This window comes from Tubulanus polymorphus, chromosome 6 (assembly GCF_964204645.1).
Source record: "Tubulanus polymorphus chromosome 6, tnTubPoly1.2, whole genome shotgun sequence".
Taxonomy (NCBI): domain Eukaryota; kingdom Metazoa; phylum Nemertea; class Palaeonemertea; order Tubulaniformes; family Tubulanidae; genus Tubulanus; species Tubulanus polymorphus.
Window position 1 is genome coordinate 10,544,932 of NC_134030.1, and position 20,932 is coordinate 10,565,863.

General features: G+C 39.0%; 1 protein-coding gene across 1 annotated transcript in view; it reads right to left on the minus strand.

Moving 5' to 3' along the window:
• The window catches only part of LOC141906826 (dual 3',5'-cyclic-AMP and -GMP phosphodiesterase 11A-like), a 68,497-nt gene extending 67,472 nt beyond the window's left edge, over positions 1–1,025 (minus strand). The window contains exon 1 of the mRNA XM_074796238.1: positions 979–1,025. The gene's annotated coding sequence lies outside the window, so the exon portion shown is untranslated. The remainder of the gene's footprint in view (positions 1–978) is intronic.
• Between the last annotated feature and the right edge of the window lie 19,907 nt (positions 1,026–20,932).

Below are 20,932 nucleotides of genomic sequence, written 5' to 3' on the forward strand. Positions count from 1 at the left end.
GCACGCGTCATATTGGACAGTCGTGGGTAAATATTTTATTAATAATCTCCCCGGTAAAAATCCCCCAGGTTAAAAATCCCCGATGAATCAGCCGCGGTGAATGTCCTCTGGTAAAATCCCGTCATGTAAAATCCCCCGGGAAATACCCTACCCCGGTAAAAAAGCAAGTAATATGCATAAAAAGACATTATTCTGTGACTTTTAGTAAGCTATAAGCATAGAAAATGTCAATATCGAAGTTTTAAAACTTTCTAAGAAGATATGAAAAGATATAGGTGATACGTAATATTAAAATACGTACATTTGTGTTCCTAGATATTGTTGTGAAAAGTATTATCTAGTTTTTATGTAAGTTTTATGCTCCAGTTTGTTAGAAAATTGAATTTCGGGGGATTTTTACCAAGGGGTATTTTTTTCCTGTGATATTTTCACCGGGTTCGGGGAATTTACTGTGGGATTTTACCTTTTACCATATGGGACATCAAATGGCAGTCAACTTTTTTGTGCATTTGTTGTCTGCTTGTGCTTGATGTCTATCATCATGACGCACTCGCTGGGTGGAATTCAGTTTATGTAATTAATCACACGATGAAATTCAATGCGCAAATGCAACTGATAACGTTGATTATTCAAGAATATGGCGAAAAATGTACATTCTAAAACAACGTCAACATTGATTCTAATATCACACATCAAATAAAGATCTTTAACACATATAAATGCCAGTGACCCCAGACTGAATATGAGGTCTTCGTCCCGGAAAATTGATTGATGGTGAAGGCGTACTAAATGCATCTGGATACAAAATAATATTGCTATTGATATTTAGACGCATCCCGAGCAATTTTAGCTAAGCTAATCAAGTCAATAATACCAGTGCTCAAGCCGGAATAGAAATCAGCTCTCACCAACGCGCCTCGGGAGACGAATATCCTTGAACTTTATAAGGTATCAGACGGTATACCTCGATTGAATTACCTCCATTACGACTGGACGTGATGTCCCGATGCGTTCTCCGTCCTCGATAGAAAACCGGCGTTAATATATTACTAGTCTGGAGAGTTGGACAAACAGTGAGGTTACATTGACCACCGAGCCAGGGCATACAATGGCAACCTCGCAACGACGGTGTAGATACAACTGGAAGTGTCATGTATACCGGCCAAGTAGTTTCAATTGGACGACATCCATTGCAGGTAGATTGTTGATAAACGCCCCTTTTAAACCCTTTAAACGCATGTCAAAATGTCAACCGCAACTTTTCATTTCACATGGCCGCTTGCGCTTGCATACGACATGTTAGTAACGTTACTTGTGAACAAAGTCCTAATGGCTACTTGTAATCCAGCTAAAACACTTACCAGTCGAGAAAATCGGCTTACCGCGAAACGATTGCCATCATCTCCCGAAAAACACTCGACTATTTAACAACGTATATTCATGTTTTGAGCTCACGTAGAGATCTGTGCAGGCTTCGTATAGTCCAATAACAATAATTGCCCGTTCGTGGTAGTCAGCTGTTTGTAACGGGCGCGTCTAGCTCGTTTCAACATGACACAGTGGAATCCGTCTACGGACGAGATGTAGTAGATACATAATCTCCACAAGCCGTGTTAATATCAAAATTTGAATATGCAACGGAAATTTACTTCAGTCGTTATGAAATATACGTCGCATGTCCCATCACGTTCTATTTCCCAGGGTACAGCAAAGCGTATTGTAAAAAAGAATAGAAAGGTATCGTATATAATACCGCCTAATCTGTCTGCCGTAAATACTCAGTAGTCCTAATGTCGCGAAGACGTCCTAGATCTGTAAAGACGCTCCACAGGGTTCGGTTTTAGTATTGAAACGGATCTAAAATCGTCGTCGACGTTACGTGGTTAGCCCTGGCCGAATTTTCCGACTTTTCTTGGAATTTTTGTAGTTAATGCAGGGGAACACGGAAATAGGAGACGGGAACATGTTTTCGAGCGTTTCCCGCTGTCGTGTGTGTTTATGAGAAACATGCTTTCGGGAATAACGCTTCCGAGACCGAACATGATTGATTCCATGTTTCTGTTTCTGTTTTTGCCAGTTTCCCGGGGTCTCGTGCGTATGGGCTCAATACGTAATTGAATAGAACATACAAGTGTATAAGTAAGTATGGGGCATCGCGGACATAATTTCTTCCCACGTGATGACGCCATATTGGTGGCAAAAGACCGTATAAAAAATGAGCTTTAATTTTCAGAAATGATGTGGTGGTTTTCATGACCATGGTCCCGATGTTCACATCCAAAATGGCGTCCATCGTAGGCAAACAATGACGTCGCGTGAAGGACTTTTCTAAAGTACGTTTATTACAAAATGCTCAGGATGGAGCAATGCATTCTGGATGAAATGCATTAAGCAAGGTTTGTTTTTGAGCTTGGTGTCTCGTTGACATCGCTGAAGATGGCAAGTTGGTAAATGACCAGACCAGGGCAACATCGATATCAATGTACAAAAAAACGAGAACCAAGTGCTTAGAACTGCTGACTCGATGCGACAAAGACGGCGTGATTTTCGTTCGATCTTGAATTTTTCTCATATCGTGATTTGAAATCGATATGGTTTGAACGAGCGACTTTGAGAAACTGTTGAATGTCTAGCATCTAAAATGAAATTGATCCAATTCACTGCTAATTATATTGAAGCGTTGTGAATAGTAAGCCCTGGGGAACCCAAGCATATTTAATATTTGCTAGTTTATTTAGTGTCCCTTATTATGGCAAATCAATATCGGTTTTGGATATATTTTCACATTGACATGGTTTTTGGGCGTAAGGCAAATATCACCCCCAGGGTGCTACTTCATTATTAGTTAGAGTACCTAAATAATTACAGAGAAATCATAATCTGAAGAAGTGCATTCTTATAGCCGAGGGTGTTCCATATAATATGACCCCTTGTTGATAGAAAACGTACAAGATGTTCTGGACATTGGTCGTATATGACCCTTTGGATTGAAGAAATAAATTTCAATTTCATGGAAAGCCACCTCATAAGGAACACTGGGCTTTTAAGATAGCACAGGTGCTATTTAACTCAGTTAAGAACTCTTCTCAACACTTCTTAAATTTACGACCGGCAAATTAGGAGGGGTTCAGGCCCGTCGAGCTTTTATGAGGGGCAGTCCTATTTCAAGAAAAAAGACAATTTTTGCCGTAAAAGGGGCACTTTCTTATCGAAAAAGGCTGCTATTATGAATATGAAGTGCCCGGGTACCTGGATAAATCATTTGGGAATTGATTACTTTTCATTTTACAAAAAAAAAACGAAAACCTTGAAGGGCACCTTGAACATTTAAGGGGGTTCGTTCGGTCCCCAATTCACCCCGTCACTCCTCTAAGGTTGGGAAACGTTTAGAATAATCAACGCCGCCAAGTAGGTCATCGGAAAACCAACGAGGTCAAGGTATCATAGGCGTGGTCAATAATCGATACATAAGACCCTAGCGTTTTATCGTCTATTAAAATACATGGACGCCAGACTACAAACACTGAAGATGATACACTGGATGCCACTTAGAAGTCTCTCGCTTCGTGATAATACTATGTTCATACATCGGCAATAAGATACAATCAGCGCATCGAGTAGAGCTCAAGCGACATACGATTCCATTAAAGGTGTAACAAACGATCAATCATTTTTATCGGCCTTTGTATTTTTTTTCTGTTTTGACCGTTCGCACACATTACGCGTCGTAAATCAAAAGATTTCCGTAAACCCGACGAAGAATGTTGTATGTATCAACAACGCTAGGTCGTCGGACCAATATGCAGATGTAGGCCTCATTTATCATTCGATATTAATGATAAACTCGTATTTAACGATATCTTACTCTTAGCGCGGGAATGGCAAGTTATACATTTATATGCAAAAATACACTCCAAAGGTCGAAAAGTACTTGAGCATGTATTCGCAACAACCGTCATCAGAGGCTAAACTTCTCTCTGAATTGAAAATGCCCACTAGTGTTTATAAGGGTATATAGAATAAAACTTCTTTCTGTACGCCAGATGATGGCTAATAACGTTTCTCAAATAAACATTATATTTTTTTCGAGAACTTTTCATCTTTGGCTAAATTATTGATATTGTGTATCCTCTTTTGACAGAAAACTTCATTTCTGGATTCATGCAATGTCTGCAACTGTTAACTGGGCTGATCTTTGGCACATAACCCCTGGTCGTGTATGTATTAGTTACACAGTTACACCGAAAACAAATATGAAACCTTTCAAACTGCGCATTCGAATCGTATTAATTCGGCTATCGCTCGATCGATTTCTTGCGAGAGTTCGTTCGTGAACTCTAGAGCGCAAACCCGCTGCTACCTCGCGCTATCAAAACCGAGTTGATTAGATTAACTTACGTACATAGCGTCGTCCACTCGCAGCGGGAATTCGACCGAAAACGAAAAAAAAAAACAATTTTGTCGAACACGGGAAACGCCGGACTAATCTTTATCGTCGGTGATCTTTTTGTTGTCGGGATAGTTCCCGTATTTGTTCATGTTAGTGCGGTCGGCTTGCGCGTGAAAAGCACGATCAAATAATGAAAGGGCGTTTTTGTAACAATCGCTGCTGCGACGTTAGATGAAATGAATCGATCCCGTTTTAATTATCCGGCCCGAAGTGACACATGTTTATCTCGATGCTATGTCGCATAAAAAGGTCATCTCGCAAAGAAGAGATCCGACACAGTGGAAAGGTCAAACGCGCACAGTACACACACATTTATACTCCGCTTACTGCGGGCTCCATGAAAATGAAATCTATTTCTTCGACCCAAAGGGTCAAGACCCATTGCCAATCAACAAATTTTGGTAATATTTATAGTAAATTCTCGGCTATAAGTGTGCACTTTTTCAGATTATGAAATTTTCTGTTAATATTTCTGTAATCTAACTAATAATGAAGAAGCGATATTATCACTTAGGCATAAGATATGTAGATTATAATGAGAAACCACCGCATCAGTTATCCCACAAGAATGAAATAATTGAAAATTAGTTCATTATCAATGAACTTTGAACTGAATTTCTAGGCTCCGAATCCATATATTATCACAGGATTCACCAAACACACCTCGAATTAATTTTCTTACTCTACTTAATTTCTTCTTAACTTTACGTCTTCATTAACGATTGATTTATTCAAAAATTCATTCGAATTCAACCGAAATGTAGAAGAAAGAAGACCGTGTTACTACTAGCGAACCTAGCGGATTCTCACTTGCCATGAGTGGAATCTTCGATGGCGACAGTAGCGTTGGAGGTTTCTCACTATAAACCACATTTCGCCATAAGATAGGGTAACAGCGAGTCCACTCGGAAAAATCAAATTTTGGACTGCTAAGGATGTGATGTTTATACAGTAGACTTCGCTCAATCCGAGACCTTAAAATGTGTCCGACTTTAGTTATGCTCGAGTTGGATGTTATGCATTTCATAGTGTCACAAAAAATATTTCAAAAAACGTCCTAGTTGAACTGTATCCGAGTTGATCAGAACCAACTTGGGCGGAGAGTCCGCTGTACACATGGCATAACTTTCCATCCAAATTTCCGTAGAAAAATCCTAATCTTAGTAAAAATCCCCTTTTCAGCTCCAACACGTAGAAGCCGATGCCAAACCTCCAGTAATAATTCATGAAATAGATTTTGACACTTTAAAGGCCCCTGTCTTGCGAAAATCCTACATGCGCTAACACATGAATAAGTTGCTGCCTTTAAACCATAACTAAGTTGAACTGCGAATTATATCATAAAGGTTGTTCGTGGTTTTTGTCCGATATAGGCCTGAGAGCGCAAAAGGCATAGCGCATAGCTCCGTATTGAAGAAAGCACGGTATCCAAAAATGGGAGTGTGGCAAAAACACAACGAATTACGATTATACGAGACACAGCAAATGCAATTTGAAGCATCTGTTCAATTCAGTCGAAGATAAACATCGTAGGGACTTCGATGTTCCTTCGAGACGACACGCGGGTAACTTGATTACGTTCACTCTAGTTTGTACAGAGACTAAAAGCGATTAAAAAGTAATTACTTTGCGTCTGTGTGGTGTGTGTCTGTGGAGAGTCTATGTGTGTGCCTGGAGGATCGGTGCCGGTGACGGTATCGGTTTGAAAGTTGTTTTCCAAGCTCGGAGATTAATCAGATTAAACCGCGCATCGCAAGTCACGTACAGCGTAACGCATAGTGTTGCGGCTCCTTTTCGAAAACGTATCCACGAGGCATCGGAGAAATCTGACGACGTAACGGAAAGTTTTAACGTTATCGAGAACGACATTTCAAAGAGATTATGGCGCTACGAACGAGAAAATATAAGCAGTGAGAAAGGGGGAGGAATGGGACATTTTCTTTCTCTACGTCAAGGGTGGATTTGAGGGTAATCTTCAACCTTGTAATATATTATCCAAAATCTCGATGTATTAAACTAGGCAGCCAACAAAGTTAACCCGAATCAGTTACTTGCCGGTTCAAACTGGTCGGGAGATTGTTTGAATGGACAGGAACCGAATTTCCCAATGTATGCACTTCGATATAAACAAAATATCTGTAATTTCGACCGCCGATCACACGACTATATCAGCTGGATTTCAAAATCAAACCCCCCTCCCTGCAGGTGTGGTGTGTTTTCAAGGGACACCAAATACAAAAAAAAACAAATCAAACGAAATTACCAACCAAATAGATAACAGGGTCGATCCCTATTTCAAGATTTAAGGTTCTAAAAATGGAATTAGCATTTTCTAGGAACTATTTCTTCTCCAGAAACATCTTAATACCGAGGGAGGGACCCTCTGTGCCTTTTGACATGGCTGCTTCATCCGCAATTTTGTTTATTGTTGTTTTCTGGACCCCGGACTTCAAATGTTTCTAGATACCCCTCGCTACGTACGCTCGTAGTTGAAAGTCTCCGTATTAACCTTGGACCCGCTGTGTTTACCTATCACCGCTACGTGCATCAAGAGTTATCGAGGACGTGAGAACTTTTCCGGTTTCTTGGGAAATTAGACAAACGCGCAGTCTAATATTCTATACTGGCGATTTGAATCTCGTTCTCCCGATCGGAGTCTTCTGATCCCGTTGATTGCCGTCATCAAGCCAATCGTCGCGCTATCAAAACACGTCCATACGATGAAAATCAGAGTGACAGTTGCGAATTAATACCGTCGTCGGATCACACGTTGTTGGGCTGCGCACCGATTCACATTTTATCTGCATATAAATCTACATCCGCCGCGCCGATAGGGGCTAATGAAGTATGAATTCTATCGGCTTCGGCGACGAAGAGCGTTGATGAGGCGAAGACGGTATATCGTCAACCAGTCCTGTCACCGTTGTCGATCAAGTGCGGTTAGTTGAAACGTGTCGACGTAGTTTTACGAAAACAAAAAGAAAAAGAATCTAAAACCCACGGTGTACTTATATTTAACAATCGTGTATATCCTTGATTGCGTGGGCGATACTTGCTATATCGCGAAGGGAAATAAGGCTGCAAGATATTGATAACTGATTTCTCATTTCCGTTGAGCTCAAAAGTTGACCGGCTGGCCGCCTAATTCCCTGTACATTACTTTAAAAAAAATTATGATCAAGCTGATAATAGCATACCCGGCAGTTATCGAAATTAATTGTTTAAGAATTTTGTTTAAGTTACAAAATGACCCAGCCTAGGAGAAACAATGTATGATTCTATTTCACCCTAACAACATTATTCAACGCCGAATACTTAAAAGAATGAACAGTTTTGCCGATTGAATGTTTAGGCATTTTCCAGAGCAGAAGTTCGACGCACACAGTATAAGTCAGAAAAACGAACGTTTCCGATAGAAAAACGATTTTTGTTCCGAACAGCACAAAAAGGGAACGAAAACATTTGCCTTAAAACTTGCGACATCTACGTGTTTTATCGAAACAAGAAGAAATACGTATCAATTGTTATTTTTGTTTCATGTATCAAGCTAGTTTCGACGGAATGTTTTTGTTTCGTGTTTCACCGTTTCGTGTGCGTTGGGCTTAAGTTATGAGCAATCATTTTTGTATATTATACTCGTTTTACCGATGCTTAGTAAACTTACTGTAATAGATTTTATTGAGATGTGAATTCAGTAATCCATCGTCGTACAACGTTGTGCGCATTCGCGTTATGTGCTGGATGTCCGTCGAGTTAACACTTAACTTTTGAATCTTCGTAAGTCAATAGACGAGTATAATTTTCCACAGAAACTCTATCCACAAATCATTGGCGTGTGTAAAATCTTAGAGTTTTAACAATTTAAGCGGGTATTCCTGAAATGTTTAAAATTCGAAGAACGGCAGAATCCGCGCGCGTCCATGCAACGGTTAACGATTTTTTTCTAAGCACGAAAACTTTATTAGCGATACAGTCTGAAATGTTGTAGTAGTAGACGGTGCCGTAACACACCAGCACCGAAGTCGCAACGGCGTGAAAATGTGTGAGTTGGGAATATTTCACCCAGCGAGCGACACGAGTTGTCTCATAAATCAATTACAACAGGTCGATCGATCAGCTCGAGACAAATGCAAATTGCGCTCTAATCTGCGCTTATCAATATTCATAGCTTTCACATATTTCGCCGGAACGTTAACCACGCACAGCTGACCAATTCGTCGAGATCGTACGTATGCGTATGATGTGTATCAGCTACGCCCGAATATCGCGATTACGTTGACTGACTACGTTATACTTTCGAAGCTCGCTTAAAATCGATGCAAAAATCAATTAGCGAGTGAGATAAAAAGTTTTTCCAGGTCGCAAGCGTTTATCCCGGTTGATTAAGTCTCAGACGTGTCTTCGAATCTGATTAATCGCCGTCGCCTTCTAGCGAGTATTCCCAGAATCATTTCTAATCCTTTAAATCGTCGATTCCCCGAAAACGTTTTTTTTTTTCTGTGACAGGTTATCGTACGCCGATTGAGCGACGTTACAACGTTAGAGTCCTCGCATGCGCTGGTAGTACTGCTGGCTTTATCGTTTATTTTCTGTGGTCGACGGGTGTTTCATCGAAAAACTACGTAATATGCGTATATAAGCGTACAGAGAGACTTAGAGACGCAACTCGCCAGCTGTTCAATCAGCGCGTATTGATATGCCTCGCGTGCACACGCGTTCATTGCTATCTGATATGGCGACTGTCGCTTGGTGACACCAGTGCAGCTACGATCGCTCGCTGAATCTGTCAGTACTTCATCGCGTAGAACTGTCGATGCACTCATAGATCCGCAATTTGATTTCGCAGGGCACTTCGATGATACTTAACTTAACACGTCAGAGACGTCGGAAGTGGTGAGGCTTTTTTCTGAACGGGTGGGGGGTCTGGTAGCCCTCCCCCAGAAAAATTTTGAAAATTCAATCGCCGGAGATGCGTTTTGGGGCCATTTCAAGGTCTCATACACAGAAGCATGAGAAGTCGTGAGCCAACCACCTTACATAGACGAGCTGCTACGCGGGACAGCGTGCTTTTGAAAGAAGCATTAAAAAATTTGTGTTAAGCAAAAAAGTGGAGCGGCTCTGCACGTAAGAAATCCCAGAATGATTTCATCAAAAGTTCTTGTAGCAAAATGAGTAAATATATTTATTTGCAGTAACGTTTCGGCTGTATACTACATCACCAGGCACACTCATCCACAGCAAGCGCTAATCTTCTTCGCTAGAATTATTGTGGGACTTCTTACGCCGGAAATAAACCATTTTACAGTCGCTAGCCGCCATTTTGTTTGGACATTTTTGTCCTGCATAATGTCGGGTCATTTTTTTCTCTTTTCTAAAAACTGTTTGTGATGCGTGTTTTATCATTTTTACCTCTACCGACGCGGTGCAGTTTAATAGCCATGATGAAAACTAGACGAGATATCTTTATTTTGAATTTCACTTGACTTTGTTGACATTTTTTTTATGAATAACGAACTTCAAAGTACTGAGTAGTCTGAATTTTACACGTGCGGCAAAAAACTGAACACAGGTTTTTTATCGCTCTCATTTCGCATTGTTGCAATTCTGAGATATGACTTTCACATAACTGAAAACTAGAGATTCACACGGTTCAAATTATCGAAATCCATATTTGGACCAATGAAATAGTTGGAGACAGTTTTTAGAAATAGCATCGCAAATAGTTTTTAGAAATGAGAAAAATGCCAGAACAACACAGGACAAAAGTCCCCTAACAAAATGGCGGCTAACAACTGTAAAATGGTTTATTGTACAAAATCTATATATCATCTCGACTTGAATAACTTATTTAATTTCAGCCGTACATGTTTTAAGTCAATACTACGCATTTTCTCATCTTTGCTTGGCAATATATATTCAGCTTTGAAAAACGAATTTTCCCCCCGACATAAAAGCCGTAAGTGAAAACTGCGGAAGCGAGAGATGCAGCCGTACAAATATTGAAATGCTGTTGTTGTCGTTTCTTTTGTCGCGGCGTCGCCGATTTCGTTTTGTTTACAAAGCGGAAAGACTCTTCGACGAATTCCCGGCAATTAGCGAATCTATAAAAGGCGATCATTTTACGTTACATCAGAAGGCTCGGCAACTATTTCGCCATTATCTCGCGTCGCAGAAGTTTTAAGAGGTTTCCGTTCAATGCTAACGTATCCGCGAATAACGCATCGAGCCGTTAGTTCGGTGTTCAAAAATCGATATTCGATGGACTTCTAAGAAAATATCAAATAGGAAAAGATATCACGACACGGGATGAAATAGCACAAAAATAACCATATTTCTAAGATATGGCAGATAAGATACAGGCCTTCTATGTTAATTACGTCATCTTCCACATTTTGGTAATTATAAGCTTTCGCATATGTTCGTACTCTTTGGAAATCGCCTTTTATAATTATTGGCTTAACCTGGACGTCAGCGATCTATGGTGGCTGATTCGGGCCATACTAAAATTTCTGTACGGCCAGGGAAACGATAAAAAATGTTCACATTGGCCCGTTTTTTGTTTTGTTTTTCTCGCGCGAGAAAACAAAACATTATGGTTTTGAATTTTTTTTTTATGAATCGCTAGAGGCTAGTTGATTTTTTCCTTTACGTTACGGGCCAATGAGAAAATTTTCTATAGTTCCTCTAGCCGTACAGAACATTTTAGTATGGCTCGGGTCAGCTACCAGTAATCTGTCAAATGGCTAATTTCATTTCTAGGAAATGTCTAATTTTCATTACGGGTATCTGCAAATCCCGACTTTTTTCGCGGAATCAAATCATTTGGCATTCACTTTTATTTTTTTTTCAACCGGTGGCCATTTAATTCCGTCTTTATTCACGGAATCAAATCGGGTTTTGTTTAATTCATCTTTTTCAAATTTTCATTTAGTTTTATAATTTTTCAATCGGCAAAAATGGTTAAAAACATTATATCCCTAGTATTCTTCTGTAGTAATCACATATCTTTGAAACAATCTTTAATGCAAACGAAAATTAACCTTGTTATCCATAGCCGAAATCTATCAATCGGCAGAAATTTCACAGTCGTTTTTCTCTACACTGGCACCATAGCCTCACGCCTCGCTTCGTTTATGCTGCCTTACTCTGAAAGCAAATCTTTTTAAAGATTAAATGAAAATGTGCGCACACTGCAATAATTAGGAAAAATACGTGTGTGTTTTGTTAATCTGAAAGATAAATTGATAAATCTGGTTATCAATACATCGATGGTCATTGTTAAAAATGTTATTTCAATCGTTTCTTTCCAAAGCGCTTTATCTGTACGGAAAATTCACTGTAAAATTCAATTATCGGTAAATTGCTCATAGTCAGAACTCGTGCATGCAAAAACAAGTTTGATTTGATATGAAAATGATGTATTTCATTCATTAATTGTTTTGTTGATTTAACCTTAGGGAATCAATTACATTCAGACTATATAAGCTGTAGGTTTGGACGGAACCATCGATGTTTATCACCTAGCTATTCGAAGTCCGCTATTAGCGTTCTGCAGACAGGGGCCGAAATATGAATCTCATACCAACAAAGCACGGTAAGACCTTTAGTTTTGTTTGTTAAATCCGCTGAAAGTTTCATGGCAATTCCAACGTTCAGAAGATCAGAAGCGTTCAAGATACATCGTTTTTTTCACTGGGAGTAGGAATGGGTTCACTTTTGGAAAATGTATTACTTTTTTGTCCGTTCTGCTGAGCTAGAAAGTTGACCCAGCCGGACACCCATCTACCATGTGCATTATCTTTAAAAAAATCGTGATCAAGCTAATCGTAACAGACCCGGCAGCTATAGAAGTGAACTGATCACAAACTTTTATTGCGGTTCACAAAACGACCCGGCCAATTGTGAAAAATATGGTATCATTTTCTTAGCCTAGTATATGATGGTGGTTATTTTCCGAGGGTGCTTAAGTATCTAGCCTTAGATCTATAACGATGTCCGACTACCAGCACTGGTTATATCAGAAAATAATGTGTCATACATAAACCAGCTGATGAATTAGATATTTAGATAGTTAACTAGGTGTAACCGGCTCGTACTTCGATTCTTGCTTTCCATCTAACATTAACATTTTGGTTTCGCGATTGATGCAGACATTTGCAAAAAATGGACAACGTTTGGCAATCATCAATGAAACATCGTCACACTGTATACGCGTGGCCGTATTTAGCGGGGGGCAATTGTCCCCCTCGAGAAGCTTTGGTAAAAATGCCCTTGTTGCAAATATTGCTGTTATATCCTATAAAACTGCCCTTTTTGGTTTTCTGAAACAAAAAAAAAAACAACAAATATTCAAATGCTAGGTACTGCCCTGATAACTAGATATTGGACTCATGGAACCTGAAATTTAAAATCTTAAAATGGCAAATAATATTAGTTATCGATTCATACCCGATAAGTAACTGACAAACGATCCGGGTATTTATGTATTACAGTTTATTGGTTTTTGGCTTTGATAACAGTATCTATGGCGCTAGATGATGGCAACGGAAGTACGGAGGAAGCGCCTCCGCCAGTTCAGGGAACGTGCGATCGCTCGACCAAAATCATCGTGAATGGATTGACCGGTTTGATGAAAAGGAAGGATATCCAACGAAATAAAAGCTGCGAAGAAGTCACGGCGTACATCGAATTGTTAAGATTCATCCTCGACGTTATCAAATCGAAGGCTTCGTTAAGCAGCACCGACAACGAAACTACCGACAAAATAATGAAGAAACTGAACGACAAAATGCAACGCCTTGAACAAATACTTCACACAAAAGAAGTGGCAAGGATACTCACGAACAACATGCAATTGCAGATAATGAAGAAGGTCAAATCGTTGTTGTTGAAGTATACGAAGCTGGATAAACATCTTGTTGAAATTCAAGACCAGTGAACATCGCGATAATCATGCGCAATAAATCTTAATAACAAGCAATAAATTCGTGTCAGAAATATGATATTCGTCTTGTCTATAATGTCGTAGATTGTTACTATCGTTTTTCGTGAGGAAAACAGCTGGTGACGTGGACTGCTGAGATAAGCCTGTGGAGACTGTTATGTCTAAGGAAGTCGGAATGACGATGACATGATTTATTATGATTATTCCATTGTCTCGTGAATCTTAAACCAAAAATGGATTTTACCGGACCGATTGGTTAGATTCCAGCTTCCTGGTCCAGGTTACATATCAATTTGTTCGGTCTAGAACCAAAATATCATACATGTCATATCATACATGTCCAGAAATGACACTTGACCAAAAACTCTGGAAAACAAAATCTGAAAAGCTGAGATATTTGCGAGATGTATGGACGTACGGTTAAACCTCAGGTAATGGGTGTACGTACAGTGGAACCTCGTTAACGGCGAACTTCTCGGGACCAGAAAATATTAAGTTCATTTTAACCGATAGTTCGTAATATCCGGTATGGAATTAATAAAATTTTCTCACTTAGGACGAAATTTTATATTCGTTATATCCGATGAATCGTTGTATCCGAGTTCGTTATAACAAGGTTCCACTGTATATGTTTCGAATAAACGGCTTTTCTAGATTTTATTCATTACAATGCACTCTCAGACTGATTGTTACTTGTTCAAATAGAAACATATCAACCATATTTTGGCAATAAGCAATTCAAATGAAAAATTTGATTCTGAACATATAAATCAGTTATCTTACACATTTATTTATACACACCAATTGAACCAACAAACAGTTGTCTTACACATTTAATGTATACTACGTCATGTCTGTGATAAGTTAGGTATGAAAATACGCGAATATACATTATTAAAGTGCGTGGGTATTCAGCCATCGACATGAAATATAACGGTTATACTGAATATACAGAAATTTAAGCTCAGGCTTAGATACGTCGATTGTTAAGTATCACCTATCGCACACGATAACTATATAAGGACTTTTAAACAGTACAGATGTTATCGAATATACCGCAGTGATAGGCTCTGGCGCATGCAACCAAATAAATTTCGCCAGTACGATATACAGATGTGTTATGAAAATCGGATAAAAACGATGGTATGTAAGTTTCTCAAACTATTGCCGTTTATATGATGTTACGTTCCAAAATTTAGAAAAGAACGTCAAAAGAGTTTTAAATACTACATAAGATGGAATTAATTGTTTCAAAACTCTAAATCTATCGAGAAGTGGAATCGATTCTGCAATCACGACGGACGTCGTAAATCTTCACACAACTTCTTTGAGCATAACTCAATACGCGATAAGTAAAACGCGTCATATTTGTAATTTTTTCATTCAATCAAAACCTGCAATCTTACAATTTTGATTTTGTTGGTAACCAAACAACACGATGATGCTATCGTAAATATTGCTATCGTTCGTAATCAAATTGAAGAAAAAATTACAGTTGCCTTTCTCTCTTCCCCTCTCCTCTTTTTCTAGTTGCTTGTTTTTGGACTAGCCTTTATTGGTAAGTACGCTTGAACAGTCGTAATTAAAATTCGCGACAAAACCTATTATTCAAATATAGACAGAACTATTCAACAAAAATGTGTGGATTGAATTATGTGAATTTCATTATGTCTTTCATATTCAATTACTTGCGAGTGCAGGACTTTGTGACGTCACTGTCGGTCGGATTGTGGTGAGTTCAATAACTAGCCATTATTTTTTCATTATAATACCTTATTCAACAATCGAAGTTCGACTAATCAAAATGATAAGATTTTCGTTGACGCCACGAAACAAAATAATGAAAAGGTGTTAACACGTAGCAATAATCTCTTCATTTCAATAAATCCTCAACTGTTAAAACTAATTGAAATAAACTTTGCAAAACTGGGCTCAGAAACTAAGCACAGAAAATGCAGTCTTAAGAATAGTCTTGTTTGTCTACATAATAGCACCGGACCCTAGAGAAATAAAACTCGAAAGAGACTGTCACCTATGCACAACGCACACGCCGTAGGGGAACACGGAAACGGGGGTCAAAAAATATTTCCGAGCGTTTCCCTGTGTCACACAATAAATTCAGCCATAGATGAAAAGTTCTTGAATAGTAGTGTACATAAATATATATTATATATATAGGCTTAGGAATATATTCTTGGATTCCCAAGCGATAATCGAATCACGTTCACTTTTAGAAACGTACAGCAACGATTCCATACGCCCAGCAATTGTGGCCAGTCGGTGTTGTACCTTATGTCTGTACAGGTTTCGGTGAGATTGCGTCCTTTCGTTCAATAAATCGATATCAAGTCAGATGACAGATGCATCGAGAATACCTTAAAAAGAAATATCGTAAAAAACCAACTCATACATTTCAAACCTGCTGTGGAGCAAAATGGGTGCATAAAATCACGTCATTTTCTTGCAGATTCTGCGCAGGTTACCGAAATCGAAAATGCACTGAAGCGACTTGAGCAAATTGTGGCCCCGAGATGTGTCCGATTCGTAAAACGAACTGCTGAACCCGACTATGTGAACATAACCCTGGCAAACAGGTGATGCGGCTGCCTTGCCCTTCTCGTCATTTCAATTTCAATCTTTATTCTGAATTAGAACGATAACCACACTCAAACGTGGTGAACGGATAATAAGATAAAAACCCAATATCTACAAATTAAAAGAATTTAAAAACAACAAATTTATTTATTCGAACAATCTAAAATATATAAAATACACGACGTTTCGATCTCACCTGACGATGATCTCTAGGGTGAGATCGAAACGTCGTGTATTTTGTATATTTTAGATTGTTCGAATAAATAAATTTCTTGTTTTTAAATTTTTTTAATTTGTAGATAGTGGGTTTTTATCTTTCTATTCTGAATTGTTTGCGAGGAATATAGGTGTCATTGTCCTGGGCCAATTTCATCTTACAAACAGTTTCTTGTTCTGGTGATAGCAAGGGCGGATCCAAGGGGAGTATTCCCCCTAATTTTTCTTAGGTGCCCTCAAAACCTTTAAGAAATTTGTTTTTTTATTTTATGAAGAAATATGAATCATTCCCTCATGACAGCCATTAAATAGCCTTGGAGAACACCAAAATTTCAAAATATTCTGGAGGAGGCCCCGCAGACCCCCTTTCATGGTTTCGTAACACCTTCGGAGCTCGCCACATTGGGGCGCCCTTCGTAATTGCTTTTGTGCCCTTCGCGACTACTTTTGTGCCCTTCAGTACGCTGGTCCCCGCCTTAATCCTGGCTCCGCCCTTGGATAAGAGACCCCCTCTACATTATAGGCAAGTAAGTTCGCAAGTCACTTGGGGAACCTCTTGCACACACCCGAACGATCTTTTCCATTTGAATTTAGCTGCGGTTCCGTGGTCGGGATGATCGGGGGCGAACAGTCTCTGAGACTAGCTGCGCAATGTGTAGCTAAACAGGGCTATATACTGCAGCAGTTGCTGCATGTGCTCGGTATGAAAGCCGAGCATTACAGACCGGACCGGGACCAATACGTCACGATCAACCTATCGAACGTGAAACCAGGTGAGCGGGGCTAGTAGCTCAATAAAAAGTTTCTCCAACGAAAATTTCATCAATATTTGTATTTCAAAAAAAACAATTGCAATTGTGAATTTTGAGGTTGATTTTGTAAATATAGATATATCTTATAACTCTTATTTTACATTTGAAAAACGTTGATAATTATATTTGAGAGGATGTGCACTACGTTCAGTGTTAGACTGGTTGCCAGTCAATTCAAATTACTTTATTGATATAATAATTTTAAATATTATACTATTCGTCGACAATATTAAGCAATTAAGTATTTTTAAGGCGTCAATAAACATTTAATTTTCTTGTGTTTTCTTCAACAAATCCAGCTGACCAATTCAGGTTCCGTATTGACCCAACTGTACAAACGTTTGGTCTACCATACGATTATGGAAGCCTGTTGCACTACTCGGAAACACATTTCGCCAAGTCACCCGGATTGAAAACGATCGTTCCGAAGCAACCAGGCGTCACCATCGGGCAGCGAGAGACCCTGAGCAGTTTGGACACGCAGACCGTGCAGCACCTTTATAAATGCGGACGTAAATATCTCGTTGTGCAATCAATGAAGTTTTTTGTTTACATGAGTAATGTATTTTGAGTGTTTGGTTAGATTCTGTTGACCTTGCATTCTAAAATATCAGGTTAATCCAACAAAGGATTCAGTTTCATGAAAAAGAAAAACTGAAGCATTAAACGATTAAGTCGAATTGTTTGCCTCATTGATATCATTAAGTAGGCGTACGGCAGTGGAAATTTCATTGTCTATAAAACTTTCTAAAACATATTTCATTTCGTTGAAATGCGGCCCCAGGCCCACGGTTTGACAGATTATGTTAAACTCTGAATTTTATTTACTTTCTTAAATTCTATGATAATTCAGTTTATCCTTACTCGATTCATGAGTTAATTCTTTTTGTGGAGATATTGCTTTTGGCCTTACAAAACATGAAATTCATAATGTTTTTAAAATCTCTAGTAATATGTATTACGTATATAATACGTATGTGGAATATAGATGTTACATTTATGGCAAAATCACAGAGACGAGTTCATTCACAGAGACGAGTATTGATACTGATCCGAGATGTTTCCTCTCGCCTAGTATAACCGTTTAACGATTACGACACTTTTCTTTTATCAGAGAAAGTTAGCTTTACGTGCGATTTTTCCGCAAGTTCCTGCGGATTCATGTCGAGACCAAGCGAAGCGTTTGACTGGATAAGAACTAGTGCCCCGACGCCACACGGCCCGCAGTCTGGTCACAGCGGTGACGGTAGGCTATACATGTGTACTGACAAGAAACATCATTTTCGCAACAAGAAAGAACGATAAGGTCGGCCATTTAGATTGAAAAAAATGTTTAACTACTTATCGTTCTGTCCTGTTATGGCGCGAAAGATAGATCAAAGACAGTGGGTACGATTGGCTGGTGGTAAATTCTAGAACTAAGGCCCCACTGTACGGTAACTTGAATGTTACTAAATCTTTCATTTGTAGTCGCAAAATGCGATATGCAACCACCAGTTATATGTCTTCGCTTTTCGTATCCATCATTTTGGTTTTCTAATGTGATTGGAATAATCGAAATTCGGTACTAGTCTCTCAAAGTCCTTGATTTCTACCTTTTAAAACAGGGTACTACATGGCTAGCATTATAACCAGCGATAAAGGTCGCGGCTACTCGGCACTTGTTTTTCAAGAGCTCCCGCAAAGTTCTGTAGGATACTGCATCAGTTTCTGGTAAGCATGATCAATTCAGCAACAAGGTATTACAGGATCACCTGGTAGTTACATGGGACATTTAAAGAATGTAAAAGTGAAATGCATATTTTTGTACGCACGTATTATTTTTTCTGTAGGGTTTTTGTCTACCCATTCGGTGGAAGCTACAGATATGACATTATCGGGCACTATATCGGAGACAGCACATACTCGCAATACGAAACGTATATCATAGGCCCCGCTGATCAACCCGCGCAGTGGAAATTGTCCAAAAAACATTTCAGTTGGCCAAAAACAGAATCGGCAAGTAATCTGGGTATATTTAAGCTTACAAGGAGATATGTACGCCCGGATAGAGCTTCCCTGAATGACACAGTGAATCAATCCCGAGTCACTAAATTCTTATAAAAAAAAGAATATAATTTGATAATCGAGATCATATGCATAAGATTTTTATCGACTATGTTTATCTTTTCTTTCAGTTTTATTTGATGACTTTGCCGGATTGGGCGGCAAGCGGTACGAAAGTATTCGCTATAGATGATTTAAGTATTGTAGAGGCTTCGTCCTGTTAATAAAACACTTCAGACGATTTCAAAAGCACATATTAATACGCATTTCAATCGATATTCAACGGTCTTGACTTGTATTTTTTATTTCGTTCCTGAAGTCGCGAAGACGGCTGTTCTTTTCAACATCCTCTCCCGGCAGGGATTCGAACCTGATGGCATCGAGACTCGCCAAGGTACGAAACCCTACGACAGACTGAGTGCGCAGCTACATGCGCATCTTGTCACTCATTATTAGCCAATCAGATGTCCCGTTTAATTTCAGCCCGGGTTTTCCATCCTCCGTCGGCAGGGATCCGAACCTGACGGCATATTCCCATTAAGGTTATTCTGTGAAATTTGCCTCAGCGATTTTACATCGAGCAAACTGATTGGCGCCGCAAATAAACCTGTGCATGTACCTGCGCACCCGCGGCCACGGCTAGGCCAAAACAAAAGCCCTATATAGACATACAGACGGCTCTGACGGTATTATCAAATAAATATATATTTCATTATTTCGAAATCGAAGCTTGGAAATCGATGCTAAAGTATGATTTGAAATATTTGTACAGGTGATGTTGAAAAATAAATACATATATTAAGTTTGACGAAAATCGATGCACGTACAAACTGCACGTCCCTATAACGAGTGGCGATCTACGTCATAATCTAATGACTAAGGGCAGACAGACAAAATCGCGCAGTGAAGCCTTTTTACAATTTCCAGGCGCCATGTTTTTGGGTACCCACTGGGTCCGTATATTGTTGAATTTTCTACCGCTATTTCTCCCATTGTTTAAATTTTCATTTCGTTCATACAATGTCGGTCACCTTTTGTCATAAAAATGAATTTGAATCTCCTCCAAGCGTTTTCATCACTGAAATCACATATTGCGAATGGGTGTTTGAAAATCTTAACTAATAATCGAGATATGTTCCATTCGGAATTCGATTGAATTAAATTTCATTACTGTAAACTGAAATGAATAAAAAATCAAGTACATATATTCAATTACACACATCATACATGTGATTCTATTAATGGTCCGATTATATGATAAACGCTGGTGTTGACTACAAGAATAACCTCTTTTGTTTATATAACATCATATCGGTTCAATAATATTGGATTGCAAAAGGATTTCAAGAGGAAAACACCTGTCGACATAAATAAAGAGGGAAATCAAGTAATGGAGGAGATTTTAAAAACCAAAACCAACGCACAACGTCGAGTTTTCTCTAAAAATACAAGAAAAACTAAAAACCTTTTTTTGGCGGGGCGCATTTTCGATGTTTAATTTTCGTGTTGGTGTTCTGGCGCCCTCATTCGCATACCAGGAATTTTACATTATGGCCCTTATCAGCCACCGTAGTTACGATAAGTGTTGAATCAACTCCGAGTTCACAGTGTTTTTTTAACCAAAAACCGAAAGAGTCGAAAGGTCAATGAAAGTCGACCTGCGTGCTCGGGTGAATTTTAGATTGCGCGAAAAATATTCGAAAATTGAAAAATAATTGAAAAATGGAAAAGCAGAGACTCTGATGAGAACCAAGCGATCAATTTTGCGAGCTATGCTCAAGAGGTGCCACGAGGATCGCGCAGCAGTTCGCAAACACCGCTGGGCCTATATGAAATTGATAGACGAACTCATTGATTGTGTCAATAGGC